Source organism: Poecilia latipinna, unplaced genomic scaffold (genome assembly GCF_001443285.1).
Source record: "Poecilia latipinna isolate Pla-1442-1.1 unplaced genomic scaffold, P_latipinna-1.0 Scaffold4517, whole genome shotgun sequence".
Lineage (NCBI taxonomy): Eukaryota > Metazoa > Chordata > Actinopteri > Cyprinodontiformes > Poeciliidae > Poecilia > Poecilia latipinna.
In genome coordinates, this window is record NW_015117133.1 from 1 (window position 1) to 16,216 (window position 16,216).

A 16,216-nucleotide genomic window follows, 5' to 3' on the forward strand; every position below is an offset into this window, starting at 1 on the left:
TTGACATTCAATGTCACAAATTAAATTCCTCCTGCTATTTGCCTCTTAAGAAGGTAAGCACAAAATGCAACAACAAAAATATACACTGTTAGATTTACTCCCATTGCACCTTTTCAAGTCACTGGTACTTCCTGAAAAATTGAGGATTTCTTTTCCTTTGCGATTATAAGACCACATACAAAATTAAATTCCAATATGTGCTGGCATTTTTTCCCCCTTTCTTTATCTATTTATAAGGCAACCAGCAACTTCTATTTTCTTTCTCTTGCTTTTTTTCCCACCTTTCTTCTCCTTTTCTCCTCCGTGTCGAGCATAAGCCATGGCAACAAAATAGGTTTACAGTTTGAAAAATTCTAAAAGGAGGAATAGACTGCCAAAACATATCACCAATGCAAATGTGGATTTACCCATCTCCCAATTCTGCTGTGATTAAGCGAACGGCAAAATTCTTGAAGGTGCAGCAAATGAGGCACTTTTGAGATGACGGATGATTACCATGGAATATTAATGATGTCTTGTTCTTTTTTTTTCCTGCAGTAGGCATAAAAAAGCAGCAATTTCAAATCCATTGTTGCTTAAGCATCCAACAACAACAGGCGCTCCCTGTACCATTCCATGTCGTACTGTGGAATTATTCATACGAGGAATTTGGAGTGGTGCTGAATCTTCATCAGTAAAATCTTCTTGTCTAATGGGTCTTATAATAATATTGAGGTCCTTCCATTGTTAAATAATAAATGTCCCTGTGAACCATCGATATCAGTCAAGTGTGTTAACGGCCAAGTGATGTGTTGCCTTGGCAAGGCACACCATTAAGCTATCATTCGTTCACTCTGACTGGTGAGAAAAGAACTTTGCTGTGATTTAAGATTTTTGCATTTGCTATTTAAAGCCAAATGGCTGCATCATTTTGTTTCATTGAGTTTTATTTGACTTGTTAGCCTTTCACTTTACATTTCAGCTCAAGCTCAGTGAATCTAATGAACATATACATCGCATTAACTTACTAAATTCTAACATTTGAAATCAAAGCTACAATTTACTCTAAATATTAAACAACCAGCAGATAATTCATTTCGGTGTGTCTGTAACCTTTCTGATGGGAGAACTGTGGCCAGCCGCAGGTGTATTTGCATCAGCAGGAGAAATGATGTATATATAAAAAAAAAAAAACAGCTGTGCAATGTTCATTTTTTTTAATTTGTGGGGGGAAAAAAATCAAGTACAACACATCAAGGACTGTAGTGTGTCGGTGCCTAACTGAGAAATAATCAAAAAACTGAGGAAAGTGTCACACTCCAGCTCCATATGCATTCCACTTAATTTAATCAATGTTTCAGCCCTCAGGCCTTCTTCATCTTGATTCTGAGCTTGATCAGTGTGATTAAACACAACTAGCAGAGGGAGGCCTGAGGGCTACATCAGAAGAAAAGTGCAGGTTAATTCACTTTACTGTATCGAGCTTTGCAGGCATTTTCTCTGTTTCCAAGGCAATGGCCCTTTCAAAGGTCCAAAATATATGCTTTTAAAAGTCATCCCTGTGTTAAAAAAAAAGTTAAAAAAGCAAAGTTTGTTCATGGAAATACATCAGTTTAAGACAACTGATTTTAAAAAAAATGTGTCGCATTCAAGTCGTACTTGAACGCTGAAGTTAAATTTAATTAGTGGATCTCCACACTTTTTTCTTCTGTTAAATTTTCTTAAAAACAAAAGCAGCTGGGAATGCCATCACTAAATTAGCACAGGACAAAGATTAAAATTGTTGCTTTTGTTGGTGAAATACTCCTCGTCACAGATGTGTTTTTAATTTCACAGTCATTATCTGTGTGTTTTGTAGAGATAAATCTAACTTGTAAAAATGACTAAATTAATGTTCACATATCCTGGTTGCAACTGTAATTATTGGATTATTGGAAAACAGAAAAGTTCAGCATGGGAGACATTACCTGAAAAGGCATATTCATAGTTTAATAGCACATTAACATGGACATTATTTTTGACAGGGACGGAGTAAAGTTGGAAAAAAATATAAATTGCTTTGTAAAAAGGATACATAGAGTTACCGACTTTTCCAAATCGTGTGTCAACAACAGACATATTTGTTGTTGTTGATGTCTTGGAACATAATTGTGAAGTGGAAGGAAATATATCAGTGGCTTTTACTATTTTTTCAAGATCCTAAACTTCATAACATTAGTGCTAAGACAGAGAAACACATGCATTTAGTAAAATAAGCTGGAATGTTTAAAGTAATAATTTCTGAAGGCATATTTAAACAGTAAATATACATCACACGGCAAACCCTGAGGACAAACTGAAATTCATTGACATACTAAACAAGTCACTTCCATTTTATGGGCATCACAACTGCTTATTCTAGGAAAGCCTTTAAGTGCAATTAAATGTTCCATTAAATGCAGCTGTTACATATTCCATCTCAGTCAGCACAATTATGTTGTACTCAGTTATGGTACATTAATAATTCCCCGACCATCCGATCAATGTCTTTTGTTTATCATGTTGTCAAGATAACTTCAGCATTTGTCCCTTTAAAAAAGAAAAAAAAACAGCTGCTCAAAGACGAATTAAAAAGTTCTAGATGATACGAGGAGGATTTAATGTTTTATTCTTAATTCTAGGGTCGCTTTCAAATTGAGAAGGCTGACTGTGCACACGTGCTCTGCTCCACTGGGTTCTTTTTGCAGATGGTCTCATTGCTATGCATAGAGGAGACACATTTAGATTTGCATTTGGTCAATTTTCTTCTTTAAGTTGGACATCTGTCTGGAGTAGAATTTAATCTGCCAGTGCCCATGGAGGCTGCTTGAATTTTAATTAATTGTGTTAACGGACTAATAATAAAAAAGAAAAAAATGGAAGTCTGTTTCTCTCCCAGCAGGACTCTTTCTCTAGCCTGTTCTGTTAAAATGAAAAAGGAGCAATAAGTACAATTAAAGATGAAGAGAAAAGAACTTTCTGTGTACAGAAGCTGGATAACAAAAGCACAAAGCTGCCAGCTTGCATTATTTCTCATGCCTATGTGCTGTCAGTATTTTCAGCAGTGACCTTGTAGCTCTCAAAAGTAGATGACAAGTAAAAGGTAACTTCTCTGCATGCAGTGGCAAAAGTCTTCTTCTTCCTTCTGGCTGGATGCGACTGGATGCTTGTCATTAAACGAGCAAGGTGGGCGTTGTTACTTCTTATTGACCTTTGAGAAAATATTAAAAACAGACCCTGTTATGGTGTTTGGAAATAATTTGCTACAGACAGCAAGGATGATGGATTTGCAGCCTGGGTTTATGGATTCTCTACATCAAATTTTTCTGTCAAGAATGATTGAGCTCAGTTTGTGAAAAATCTAAATGTGAGTTCAGGGCAAAGGAAATATATTAGTGTTTTAATAAATGTGTGCTTGTGATCGTGTCAACAAATCTCTTTTGCCTTCTTTGGTCCTTGGGTTTGCTGTTGCATCTTTCAAGACTTGAGAAAGATATTAAGCGATCTGCTTTGTGCCAGTGTAAAAAGAAAAGCATTTTTATTTAAGCTGTCTTACTTCAAGGTTTTGCTTTTTCTAGATTTTCAGGATGTTTAGCTCACATACCTTTGTTTTCTTTAATGCATATGTGTATATGTTTAATGTTATGAATTCTATGGAGATACTAACTAAAGACGGCGTGATCGACTTGTTATGAATGCTGTTTTCCAACAAGAAAACATACACTAAAAAGTTATCCGTAAATATTGTGTAGACTAGTGGTGCATATAATAGGATCTAAACAAGTACTAAAAACTAATAAAGCATTTATGCTGGGTATGTTGCTTTTCCAGTGTGTCCAATGTTTTATGCATATCCACCAATTCGACTTATTCATGTGGCAGCAGCTGATCTTACCTCCCATTGGATCCAGGTTAATGGAGACCTCTGACTCATGATTACTAATTTAGTACAAACGTTCAAATCTTTATTATGGGTACTCTAGAAACTGACCAGCACGAGTTCGAATTTCTAACTTGCATGCACTGAATATACAAGAATAAGTAAATTTTTGTACAAAATGTTGACAGAATAAAGTTTTCTCCTAGATAAATCCTGTATGGACTTTCTGGCTACAAATGAGCTTGATTTTGTCCATATCTGACGGAACATTAAATATTCTATTTATGTCAGTGTATCAAGTCAGAATCAAACTGTTTTTAAAACAAAAGCACAGGAATTGTCAAAGAGAACAAAGAACAAAGATAAATAAAACAGTGAACTGCATTTAACAGGAGGTAGATAATCGACCCCTTACATCTTTGAAGTCTGTGCCTATAAGCAGAATAAATAACTACAGCACAAAGACATTATTGCAGTAATATGCTATGTATCTGCTCAACTCGGTAACATTTACACACAAGATATTTACTGCATAATCACTCAAGCTTACAAAAAACCTCGTAGGTTTTTCACTGTGCTATAAAATAGGACTATGTGCCTACATAATACATAATAATGCCTCTTTAAAGCCAAAATTTTGTGCCGTTTTTGTTTTCTTAGTAAATTTCAGAATATATCACAACATGCAAAATTGTGACTACAGAGCTTTTATTTGAAGTTATTTGAAAATAAGCAGTTTCTCATAAATTAACTTGCTCATTCCTAGAAGTAAACAGTTTAAGCTTGAGTGGAACTGACCGTCATTTATCTACCACAAGTGTCATAATGTTAATTTTACCTATCATTTTCTCTTGGTAAAGCTGGAGACAATTACAAAAAAAATAAGTAAAATACAATATAAAGAGTGTATGCAAGTTCAGAGGAGCAACAGTTGCTAGTTGTCACTTATTTCTTGTTTTAAAAAAATGTTACATTATCATTAGACACACTTCAGAAATTCCACATCTGTTACCAAAACTGCCACGATTCCTTCGTCTTGTACTTCAGTGCTCCTTGTGTTCAAGGTTTATCATCATTCCGGGTCCCGTAACAGATGAGCTACAAAGCTCTGACTACAAATCACAGGTGGTGGGAATTTTCAGAGCACTTATTTTATTGGTTCTTCAGCTCAAAGAGATGATTACACAGAGTGCTTCTCAGAAGAATGCTTGTCAGATTGACAGACTTATCATAAGTGTTGTGTAGCGCCACAAATTTCTACCACAGTTCACAAATGCAAACTAGAAAACAGGACACAATCATAGTGCGATGTATACGTTTTCCCTCCTCTCATACTCCTACACATTCAGGCCTTCTCTGAGTCAATTAGCATGACTCCAAACAAAATGCCCTCACCACTTCCAGATGGAGCTTCCAACACTCCTACACATGAGAGAACACTCTTGTTAAACACGTCTTGTTAAATGAGTTAAGTATCAATAATTGAATGAGATAAGGATTTGCTCCATGTACAAACAGTTGTTTGACAATGTGTCGGTGACGAAGAAAAACAACAGTGATGGTCATAAAGTGGCCGTGACACTAAATTAGAGCCAAAGGAACATTCTATGGCACCAAGTTTGACATCTTACGTTGTAGCAGCACATTATTATACAAGTATTATCTCTGAGTGAGTGAAACTTGCACTAAATGTGTTCATTTCCTTTTCATCTAAAATTTAAATCAACAGCATACAGATGGAGGAACTTTTCTTCACTCAGTCACAATTTTTTTTTCTTTTTCTTCTGTTCCCCTTTTTTGTGGGAAATGTTTGTGGCATAAATGTACCTCTCTTCTCTCGCAGCCGTCAAATCATAACAAATAATCTTTAATTGTTCTGTTTACAACTGTTCCACAGACAAGCCAGACATTACAGGAAGTCGCTATTTATCCACTTACCGACACCCACGTAGGCACAAACGTCTAACATTTAAAATGGTTCAGATGAAAAAAAAATGGCACTGTGACACATCAGATTATCAATGAACATACTTCTTATCTTGAAATCACTATTTCATTCTTTATGTTTCTTCATGCTTTTAAAGATATTTTCATTAATTGTTTGTTGCTGCCATACATTTGAAACTGACTTTTAAAACAGCGCAGGATTTTGTTTTAGGAGCCATCTATAGTATTTATTTGTCTTTTTTGTTTTGTTTTTTTCTGTTGTAAACTGAGTTTTAAAAAAAAAAATCATGGCCTGTTTTTCTGTGTGCGACTTGCAAAACCATTTTTTTTTCTTTCACTAACAGTCTTCTTCAATCCTTATGGACATTCAGAGTGAAAAAGCAATTAAAAGTATGAGCGCATTAGTGAGTGACTGCAGATCCCCCTGTGTACATCTTTGGGCTTCCAACAAACAGCACACAACTCTGTGTTGTGGGAAAGACTTTGAGGTAGCAGAGAGCGCAGGAGTATGTTGTAGTCATCAAAAATGTCTAGTTGGTGAAGCAGGAGAACATTCTCTCTTTGGAAAATGTTGACAAATCGTTAACTGGAGTCATGAGCTAAATAACAGGGAAGAAAGCAGGACAGTATTTTTTTTTTTTTTTTCCTGTCCCATCTAGGTATTTTAGAAATACCATGTGGAGAAACTTGTTGCCAACATGTGCCAGGGCAGATCTGTTGTACAAAAAGGATATATCCAGACGAAAATTGACTTTAATAACATTGATCTGGCTTCTAGATGCAGTTAGTCAGTGTGGTGCTCACCATTGCTCATGCAAGACCCACTTGGTCACCTTCTCAGCACAGCCTCAGCAAATGCAGCAGGCCCAGATGTGGTTAACAGTGAAATCATGCAGGTTTCCAGGACGGGTCGTGCACAGGACAGTGGAGTTGACTAAATTGGTTCTCCCTGTCTATCCAAGATTCATTTCCATTATCAGATCCTGCATGGCGTAGCGCAACTCTTCTCCATTTTTTTTTAACTCACTTCAGGTTCTACAAGCTGCACCAAGCTGCACCAAGCTGCACCAAGCCGCACAAGCGATTTGATAGCAGACTGCATTTGTTGATTGGCTCATGATTTACATCACTGCAAATTCTAAACTACATTTCAACCACCTCAGTAGACAGACTGACATGATGTCTGCTATCAGGCTGCTGCTCAGTGTGAAGGAGGGTAATTATGAGTTTAATCTTGAGGAGCACGAGGATCATAGGCGTCAACTTTTAGAGCAGAATGACAGTGATTTAGCAGCCCTGCAAACAGCATAGCTTACTGAAGAACGACCACGCATTGAAGAAGCTAGAAGCTGTGCAGCTCTGGTCAGCTATAGTTTGGTGTTTGGTGCTGGCAGGTGAGAAACTCCAGAACTACATAATATTAGTTTGGCATGATGTGCATTTTTTTCCTTGTTTGGAATTTTCTTTTAAATAAAGTCATTGCTTGGATATCGGTTTACTTCTTTTGACTACATTACCTAAATCCAAAAGGTTAAACATGTTTAAAACATAAAAATAAAGTGCTAAATTATAGATACATGTGTTGTCAAATAAAAATAAAGTCTAAGTTCAGCTAATCTGAACTGCTTTCATTATGTTTGGGCCAGCAGTGAGAAAATAAGACAAAATGAAATATCTTGCCATTTAAAACCAGATCCTCCAGGTTCTCCTGATTCAACTATAGCTCCTGGTAACCCATAGCCTGCCCACATTCCTACTTATATTCACGCCCACAATAAGGAACACACTCCAACAGATATTAACCAGTTAGAATGAGACTTAGTAATGGAGAAGCAGCTTAAATGTGCTGTTGTTTCTTTGTGGTTCTCAGAGAGTGCATTTTACATTAAGGGCACCTTGAACTCAAGGTGCCTTGTTAGTGGGTTACTACACCTTTTTGCCAGTAAAAAAAGAAATGTTGATCCCAGTAAATACTTAAAGTACAGCAGGACTAATATGACTAAGAATAAAATTTTAAATTCAAATAAATGCTTATGCATCTTTGCAATTGCAAAATTACTAAGGTGATTTTGGCTCTAAAGATTTGGTTATTAAATACTGGTTGGTAGGCATAAATGTGCCCTCGGACGTCACCATTTACCACAATTTTATTTGGATACAATAGATTTTTCCTGGCATATCAATGGCAAACACTATTTTTTTCTATTTTCCAGATAACAAAGTGTTATTTGGCAAAAACCCAGTATTGACGTTAGTATATTTAAAGGTGTATGCCGTTATTTTAAATGAACCCTTAGTCGTGCCCTAACCTGGCTTGTGGCTCCACCCACTGTGGTGGATTTTTTTCTATGTTTGTTAGGGGAGGTGTCTGCTTACCCAAAAGGTTAGTTACACTTTAAGTATGACCATAAAAAAATAAACGAGACCGTTAACACACAGCTAAAGCGTCTTACCTTGTCCTGACACATGAACTATATGAAAGTAGGGGACATTAGAAGCCACACCCACGCTTCACAGATGCGAAAGGACTTGCAGACTGGAGCGGGTGCACATCTAATACAAGAGAGAGGGAGAGAATTTCATTTAACCTGAGTACAACCATAACGTCAGCCACTTGCCGCTGGGCAGGACCAGATGCTCTGTCCTTCATGCTTGTTTTCCAGCTCCTTCTTCAAGCATGCCAGTGGACGCTCACAGACTTGTCCAATTTTTCAAATGAAAATCTTGCACCCCTGATTCTGTGCTATGTACTTTGCCTTCTTGCTATTCAATTTACCTTGGCAATACCAGTTTTATGGCTATGACATTAAACTTGGAATAAATTGTTGCCGTTTCTTTCTTTCCTTCTTTTCTTTTGTTCTACCTTTCTTGCTGTCTTTGCCTTCCACATTGACCTACTTTTTATTTAATCCATGCATAAAAGGAAATAGATTTAATCTAAGAATAACTATTATTATCTGAATTAATTGAACACATTTCAGATTGGTTGTCGTGTTCGTCTAATTATTGTTTTGTCAGTCCTTGCATCAACTATCAACAATAGTCCAGTAACAATATTGCAAATATCACACAGACATCTGCTTCTTTTCAATACACAAATCCTGAGGTGGATGTAAAACTGAATAGGACATGCTTGCCTCTTGCATGCAGTGGATTTTAGCACATTAAAAGTGACAGTGTGTATTGTAGTGTAAAAAAAAATAAAAAATAAAAATAGAGACGAATTTTAGAGATGACTCAAATTATCTCATCATGATACACACCAGAAATATTTGCCTCAACATAATTTCAAGCTTAGTAAATCATAAAGTCACTATTCAAAAACAACTTCCTCTAGGGAAAGTCTAAACAGCTTGTAATATAGTTTAATTTTCTGAAGAGACAATTTTGTTGTTTATATTGAAATCAGATTCCGCATTCCTTTTCATAATTGTTTTCATGTTTATTTCTCTTTGTTTGCCATTAGTGAATTTCTTTCTCAGTATGAATTATCATCTGGCTCTGCTTTGCTTCTTTTAGGTGACCGAAACAAGGACGGGCCCACTTGGATGCAGTAACTATGACAACCTCGACTCTGTCAGCTCTGTTTTGGTTCAGAGCCCTGAAAACAAGATTCATTTGCAAGGTTGGCCATCCATAATTGAACTCCCCCCAATTTCTGAAGGAATTGTCACAGTGTCTGTTCCCTGGCAAGTTTATAACTACAGCGCGAGAGTGTCAGAACAAATTTAGCTTCAATCACTCTTTCTTTTTTTTTTTTCCCCAGTGCATGCTTGCAAAGTTTTGAGGTAAATCCCAACCAGCAAAAATCCGGAACGGAAGTAGAGTAACTGTGGAGTAAAAATAAAATTGAGTGAATCTTTGCATAAATGTTTTTGTTGCCAAGCATGTGCATTGTAAATAAGAAAGTCACAATCAGTCTTAAATCAATTACTCTACAGATGTTGCACACAGAAGTGATCTACAGTATACTTATACTACAGTGCTTAAAGGACATTTGTGCAGTTCTTGTTTTATTCATCTATATGTTTGTCCTGTTTCTTTTATTGCTTCAGGCCTCCAGGCCATACTGCCAGAATATCTGAGAGCCAGGTTTGTGCAGGCTGCTCTAAGTTATATTGGCTGTAATGAAGAGGGCCAGTTTGTGTGCCGGGACAACGACTGTTGGTGCCAGTGTGCTGTCGACTATCCGCAATGTAATTGCCCTGAGGTTGATCTGAGGGCTATGGAAGGCAGTTTACTGCAAATCAGAGATTCATGGAACATGGCCAACCAAGACTTTGAGGCATCAGGTCAGTGTTATTCTCCTGTCTCTCCCTGATTGATGGTGGTGCTTTCTCTGGGGAAAAGAATGCAATCAATTGTCAAAAGAGGTGAAAAGGATAGAAATGATTGGTTGATAGGAGAAATTAGCTGTGATGTATTTACTTTGGCTCTTCTCTTGATGAAAATATAAATTAGAGATATATCTGGTGTTGTGCAGCAACATGTTGGTTTGGCTACAAATTATTATTGATGAGGAGCTAAGACAATTATGAAAGTTTGTCATTTTAATCTAAACTACTAAATTAAGGCACTGCCTGATTATACTGAAGTAATAGTCAAACAGCTCTGTTGCTGTCAGTTACTGTGTAAGGTTGTCTGCCTTGTGAGATACAGAATAAAAACATTTATCTAAAAGAAAATATTTTAATAACAAAATACTTCAAGATTCAGTTAAAATACTTTTGTCCAGATACTCTAACTATGCTAGTAAGATTCAGTTTAACTACTAAGAAAAAAAAAAAAAAAAAAAAATGAAGAAAAGAAAAACAAACTATTAAACTACTATAGGGGAAAATTGAGGCTGCTGCCAACTCATCTAAGTCCCATATTTAAGCGCCACTAATACATATAATACATACGTGAGTGTAGGTGGTGTGCTCTGACCGACCGCGGTACGAACACAGTGAGCTGCGTAGTAACAACATCAGGACTAATGGTGGATCACTTCTTAGGCAAGAGAAGTTTATCTGTATAACACATTTCAGAAACAAGTAAATTGAAGGTGATTTAAATTATGAAAAGATAAAACAAGAAGCAAGGAACACATATTCAATTTTCTCAAATGCCATCATCAAAATCATCACCATAAAATATTTCCATAAAGACTAAATTAATTGATGTTCTACTCACTAGTAATCAACTCTTAGTAAATTATTTGAGCTTTGATTTAAAATGAACTCATTGTTTCAGCATTTTTCTGGAAGTTTATTTCAGATTAGAGGAACATGCTGATTCTCCCTGTTTGGTTCTGATTCTGGGAATGCAGATCAGACTTGAACCGGAAGAACTGAGTGGTCTGGAAGGCTGACACAATGACACCAGGTTTATAATGTATTTTAGTGTCAATTATTTCAGTGATTTCTAAATCAACTAAAGTATTTTAACATATACTCTTTGAGCTACAGGGAGCCAGTCTAAGCACTTTTAGAATGGAGATGATGTGCTCTATTTTCCCAGTTTCAGAAAGGATGTGAGCATTAGCAGCTGGGATAACGGAGACAGAATTGCCTGTATCTATGATCAGATTCTTTCTGCATGAGCTGAGCCAGCCAGTTTCAGACTCCTAGTCTCATTTTCGGTTGGGTTACAGTCGTTGATTATACAGCAGACAGCAGACCACATTTTACTTTGGATCCAAGGACTTCTTTGTTCAAGATATCGTCCTGTTCTCAGCCAACAAGACTTTCACACGCCTGTCCTCCATGACGCAGTCTGTGGAGAGCTTCAGGCAAAGAATTTGAACATTGCTCTGCTCATGTTGCTATACCTCTATGACATCACGGAGATTACAGCTGTGGGGATCTCCTCCTTCCAGCAAGCTGTCATGAAAACGGGTTAATACTATGCTTGGTCGAGTTCAGAGTTGTTGCCAATCATGTAGTCCATGTTTCTATGTGGCTTCTGTATATCTCAAACTGGTTTTACAGTCAGCCTTACTTCACTTGTAAATCTTTCTTTTTGTTGAATCAAAGCTCTTGTGCAGAACCATAACCTTAGATGTGAAACAGCACCAAAATTGACTTTCAGACATTTATTTATTCAGGAATTATATTAGACTATAGCATGTCAAAGATGGGTGCATGTGCAGGTTGCTATACTATGTTCTGCCAGAAGCATGCATTTGTATGTGTGGTTTTGGATTGGCTGAAAAACTCCATAAACATGACACTTGGTATTAGGACAAATTTTACATTAGATATTAGAACTAATATAAAGCTGAAAGATGATGTTTTAAATTCAGAGCACACTACAATATACAACCCAGGGTTACCAAAACAATTTGTATTTACTAATTGCCAGAATAATACATGAGATAAATGCATTTATTTATTTAAAGATTGTCCAGAAAACCGTAATTGGTGCAACAATATCCAAAACATAAGGCCGTTATCTTTCTACTTCCCAGTTGGGATGGCAATCTCAAGTGTCTCGTTTTCGTTCAAATTTAACAGTCTTCATTACAGCCCAACTCTACCATTTTAGTTTCATCAGACCACAACACATATCTTCAAAAGTTTAGGCTGAATCCCAGAGTGCAAAACGTAATTAGTGTTTTTATGTAGCTTTTTTTTACTAATAGCTTCTTCCTCACTAGTTTCCCTGTGGATAATGACTTTCTGACACTAGCTTCAGCCTCCTCATCATGACTTTTGCTGCTGTTAATTTGCACATTTCACACCAATATACATTTTATCTCTGAGGCAAATAGCACCTCTGCTTGCAATGGTAAGATGGCCAGACATGCTCATTGTGTTTATTCTTTGTATGAACCAGGGATGTGGTAGATTTAGACATCTGAGGCTTCCACCTAGTTAGCCATTACATATTTAACTATATAGTAAATATGATATATTTTCAAAATAATGTAAATCAACTTTTAGCACATTTTTTGATGGTGAATTAAATGTTAAATGATTATAAGATAACTGATGATAAATATCTAAAGGCTGAAATACAATTATCCAACATTCTTATGGTGATTTTGGAATAAAGACAAACATTATAGGTGTAGATTTGTAACTTGCAGGATGCAGGGTAGAAGGTGCACTAAACATTTTGGATTTATTGGGAAAAGGTTTTTAGTTAAAGACTTGAAACTTGATCCTGAATTGGAATAAATGACCTGACTTGAGATTTGCCCTTTAAAGACATGAAACTCTGAAAAAGAAGATTTGTCAATATTTCTCTTGTAGGTAGATAGGTCAGTTTTAATAAAAAAAATAAATAAATAAAACAAAGTTCTGTGATAATTCTGCAAACATGAATTGTTGCAAAACCACTGAGGTGATTTTATTATTGCTAGCTGTTTTCAAAAGACCTGTGTTTCCTTTCTACATGAGACAATGTCCTCTGTGTATGTCATAGGAATGATGAGTTAATAAAAATCTGACAGTGGCTTAAAGCAATGCTGTTTAACAATTGTGCAAGATTTCTATGTGACCTAACAGAATCTGAGACATCGAAGAGTGAGCTGACTCGGTGTAAGCATCATTGAGTGTTCAAAGCACATCAACCTAATTCTTGACATTTATACATGTATCTGATGGTGGCATTTTTGCCTCTGTGTTTGTATTTAGATTGTTTGGTCCAGGAAACAAAAGTGCATGTGAATTGATGTGACTGGATCAACAGTGAATCAGTCAAATGAAGACCCTCCAGTAGCCTGAGGAGAATGTGTCATGCCCTAGAAATGAACCACAGTTGCTATAATCCGTTAGGAGCACATGATGTAACCTCTAATATAATACTTCACGGCTCAGTTATTGCCATTTTGTCTGTTAGCCTTATTTAATGTTTCTTGATAAACATGACAAAAAAGAGCACATCAACAGACTTCCGATGATCATTTTTAATTCAATTTCCATTTATGATCTGACAAACTGTCTCGTGTAAACAATTTGGAGGTTACGTCAAACACTGCCTCCATTCTGCGAATTCTTTATTTTTGTACCGCTCTCAACTTGTCTGTTTTTCTGTGTTATTTCCAAAACTTAGCTGCATTCACGAGCACATCACTGTTTGAGACATTTCCAGCTTTGCCTTGAGCCGTTTTCAGAACACCTTGCTGGTTCAGACCATTACCACTGGCTACATGTTTCTTCACTGAGAGCGACTCGATTAGCACATTCTTGGCAATAACTTAAGCAGCAAGGTGCACTGAAAGCACAGTTTCAGTGCAGTATTTATTAAAGAAAAATAAGGTCCTATGAACCCCCTGTGGACCTACTTGCACATTTGATCATATGGAGAACAACTTACAGCCTTACTAGAAAGATTAATAATCATAACTCTGATTGTTAAATTAGGTTTCTGCTGTCAGCTGATGGTAGATATGATTTGCTTTGATCTCACGCTGAGCGTTACATGTTTTATTGAAGAGATTATATTTTTTTTCCAGCTAGATCAGTTTCTCAATTCATAATGGACAGCAGGATTTTTGTTTTCTGGTGCTCATACACAGTATTGTGTAGGAGAACAGAACTAAAACACAACAACCCAGACACACAACAACCTCTATACTGGAATGTACCTACAAATCCTAACAAAGTCACGCTTTAAGCGAAAATGTTGTCTCTAAAAAATGAACACAATTGTCTGTACACAATCCATCAATTGTAAACTGTTCGAGGCAATTAGGAGAACATTTAGCATATCTTAGCTTAACTGGCTCATAATTTTATCATGGAAATTAGACTAAAATCTGAAAGTTATTTTTATTATGCCTAATTATTATTATGTCTAATTATTATGGTAAATTGACAGAATTTATATAGCACCTTTCCAGTCATAATGACCAGTCAAATCACTTTGCACAACAGATGCATTCACAAATATATTGGAGTTAAGCGCCTTGCGTGGAAGTAAAGCAGCCTTCCAATTGCAAGACGACTATCAGAGTTGCCTCAATTATCTATATGTACTCCACCCAAATCGCTTTTTTGTCTTACTTCTCCAGTTAAAAGTGCCATTACATTTTTCAATTAGTGGCTGATAAGATAATAATGGTGTGTAGATAGCAAATTTCAAGCAGTGAGGTTTTATTTCAATGAGTGTTAAATGTCTTCTAGCTTCATTTCGCAATTCTGTAGTTTCCTGAACATACATGATTTTAATCATCCTAAAGCTTGCAAAAGTTCACTTCAGTGTTTTAAGTCAATATGTTGGCATGTACCATGATGCATTGTTTTTTTTTTTTTTTTTATCCTTTCAGCCTTTACTTGCAGTTTTTTCTTCCTCATTTCTTTTAATAGCTTCTGTTAGATCTATTTGCCTCGCCTCGGCACACTTGCAAATAACCACTGAGCTTTTTTTTTTATTGCATGTCATGACAAATGGTGTTTCAATAACTCAAACAATGAAAGATGATGAAGGGTGGATGTTGTTTGCCATCCAAAAGCATGATATATTTCATCCCTCGCAGGATCATTGTTGTTGAAAAATTAAATAGACCACAGAACCCTGCTGCTAATGTTGATATGTTCAGTGCACACGTGTAGAGCATTTGAACAGAAAGACAGTCATTTTTTCTTGTACTGTAAGACCCTGTTTTTTTTACATATTATAAGACAAATACAACTAAATCTGCCTAAAATATGGACTCTATATGGCATTATTGAATGATTCAGTGCCTTTGAAATATGCATATCCACTGCACCTTAGAACATGTCACGTTTAAATGCCATACTTCCATATTTTAAAAAGGATTTCATGTGATAGAACAGAAACCAGTGCAAAACTGAGACAAGGAAGGAAAATAATAACCAAATTTTCTTTTACAAATAAAGATCTGGGAAGACTAATGCATTTGTAATTGCCCTTTTTTCTGTTATCCCAAAATAAATGCTATCCCTACATAAGCTCTAGTGCAACCAGTCATTCAAATGCACATAAGGATTACAGTTGTGAAGAACTTTAAAGTAGGGTTGGGTTGAACATTGCAAGCTTGTTTTTTACACAAAATCAGACACACAAGGGCAAGGACCTTCCACTTATAGAGACAGACTGAGGAAGATTTGAATCAGATGTAACTTAAGTGGCCATGGTAACGGTTAAAGGGTTGCAGAGATCCACAGCTCAGGTAAAAAAAAAAAAAAAAAAAAAAATCAATTAACTTAAGTATTATGATTCTAAACATAGAGCTAGAGATTGATTTGAGTTCATTATATCAGAACATATTTGTTTTACTGAAAGTACAAACTTACAGCCAACTGTGAATCTGTGCCTTTAACAAAAACATTTCTGTTCAGAGTCTCTTTCAACAAAATGACAGAGTTTAAATTATTTAGCAAAAAAAAAAAAAAAAAAAAAAAAAAAAAAAAAGGGGAGGGAAATCCCCCCAAAAAAACC

General features: G+C 36.1%; 1 long non-coding RNA gene across 1 annotated transcript in view; it reads left to right on the forward strand.

Annotated features, from left to right (window-relative positions):
- The first annotated feature begins 9,274 nt into the window (after window positions 1–9,274).
- The window catches only part of LOC106942748 (uncharacterized), an 11,688-nt gene continuing 4,746 nt past the window's right edge, over window positions 9,275–16,216 (forward strand). Inside the window, exons 1-2 of the long non-coding RNA XR_001423711.1 lie at window positions 9,275–9,449; window positions 9,880–10,116. This is a non-coding gene — a long non-coding RNA (uncharacterized LOC106942748). The remainder of the gene's footprint in view (window positions 9,450–9,879; window positions 10,117–16,216) is intronic.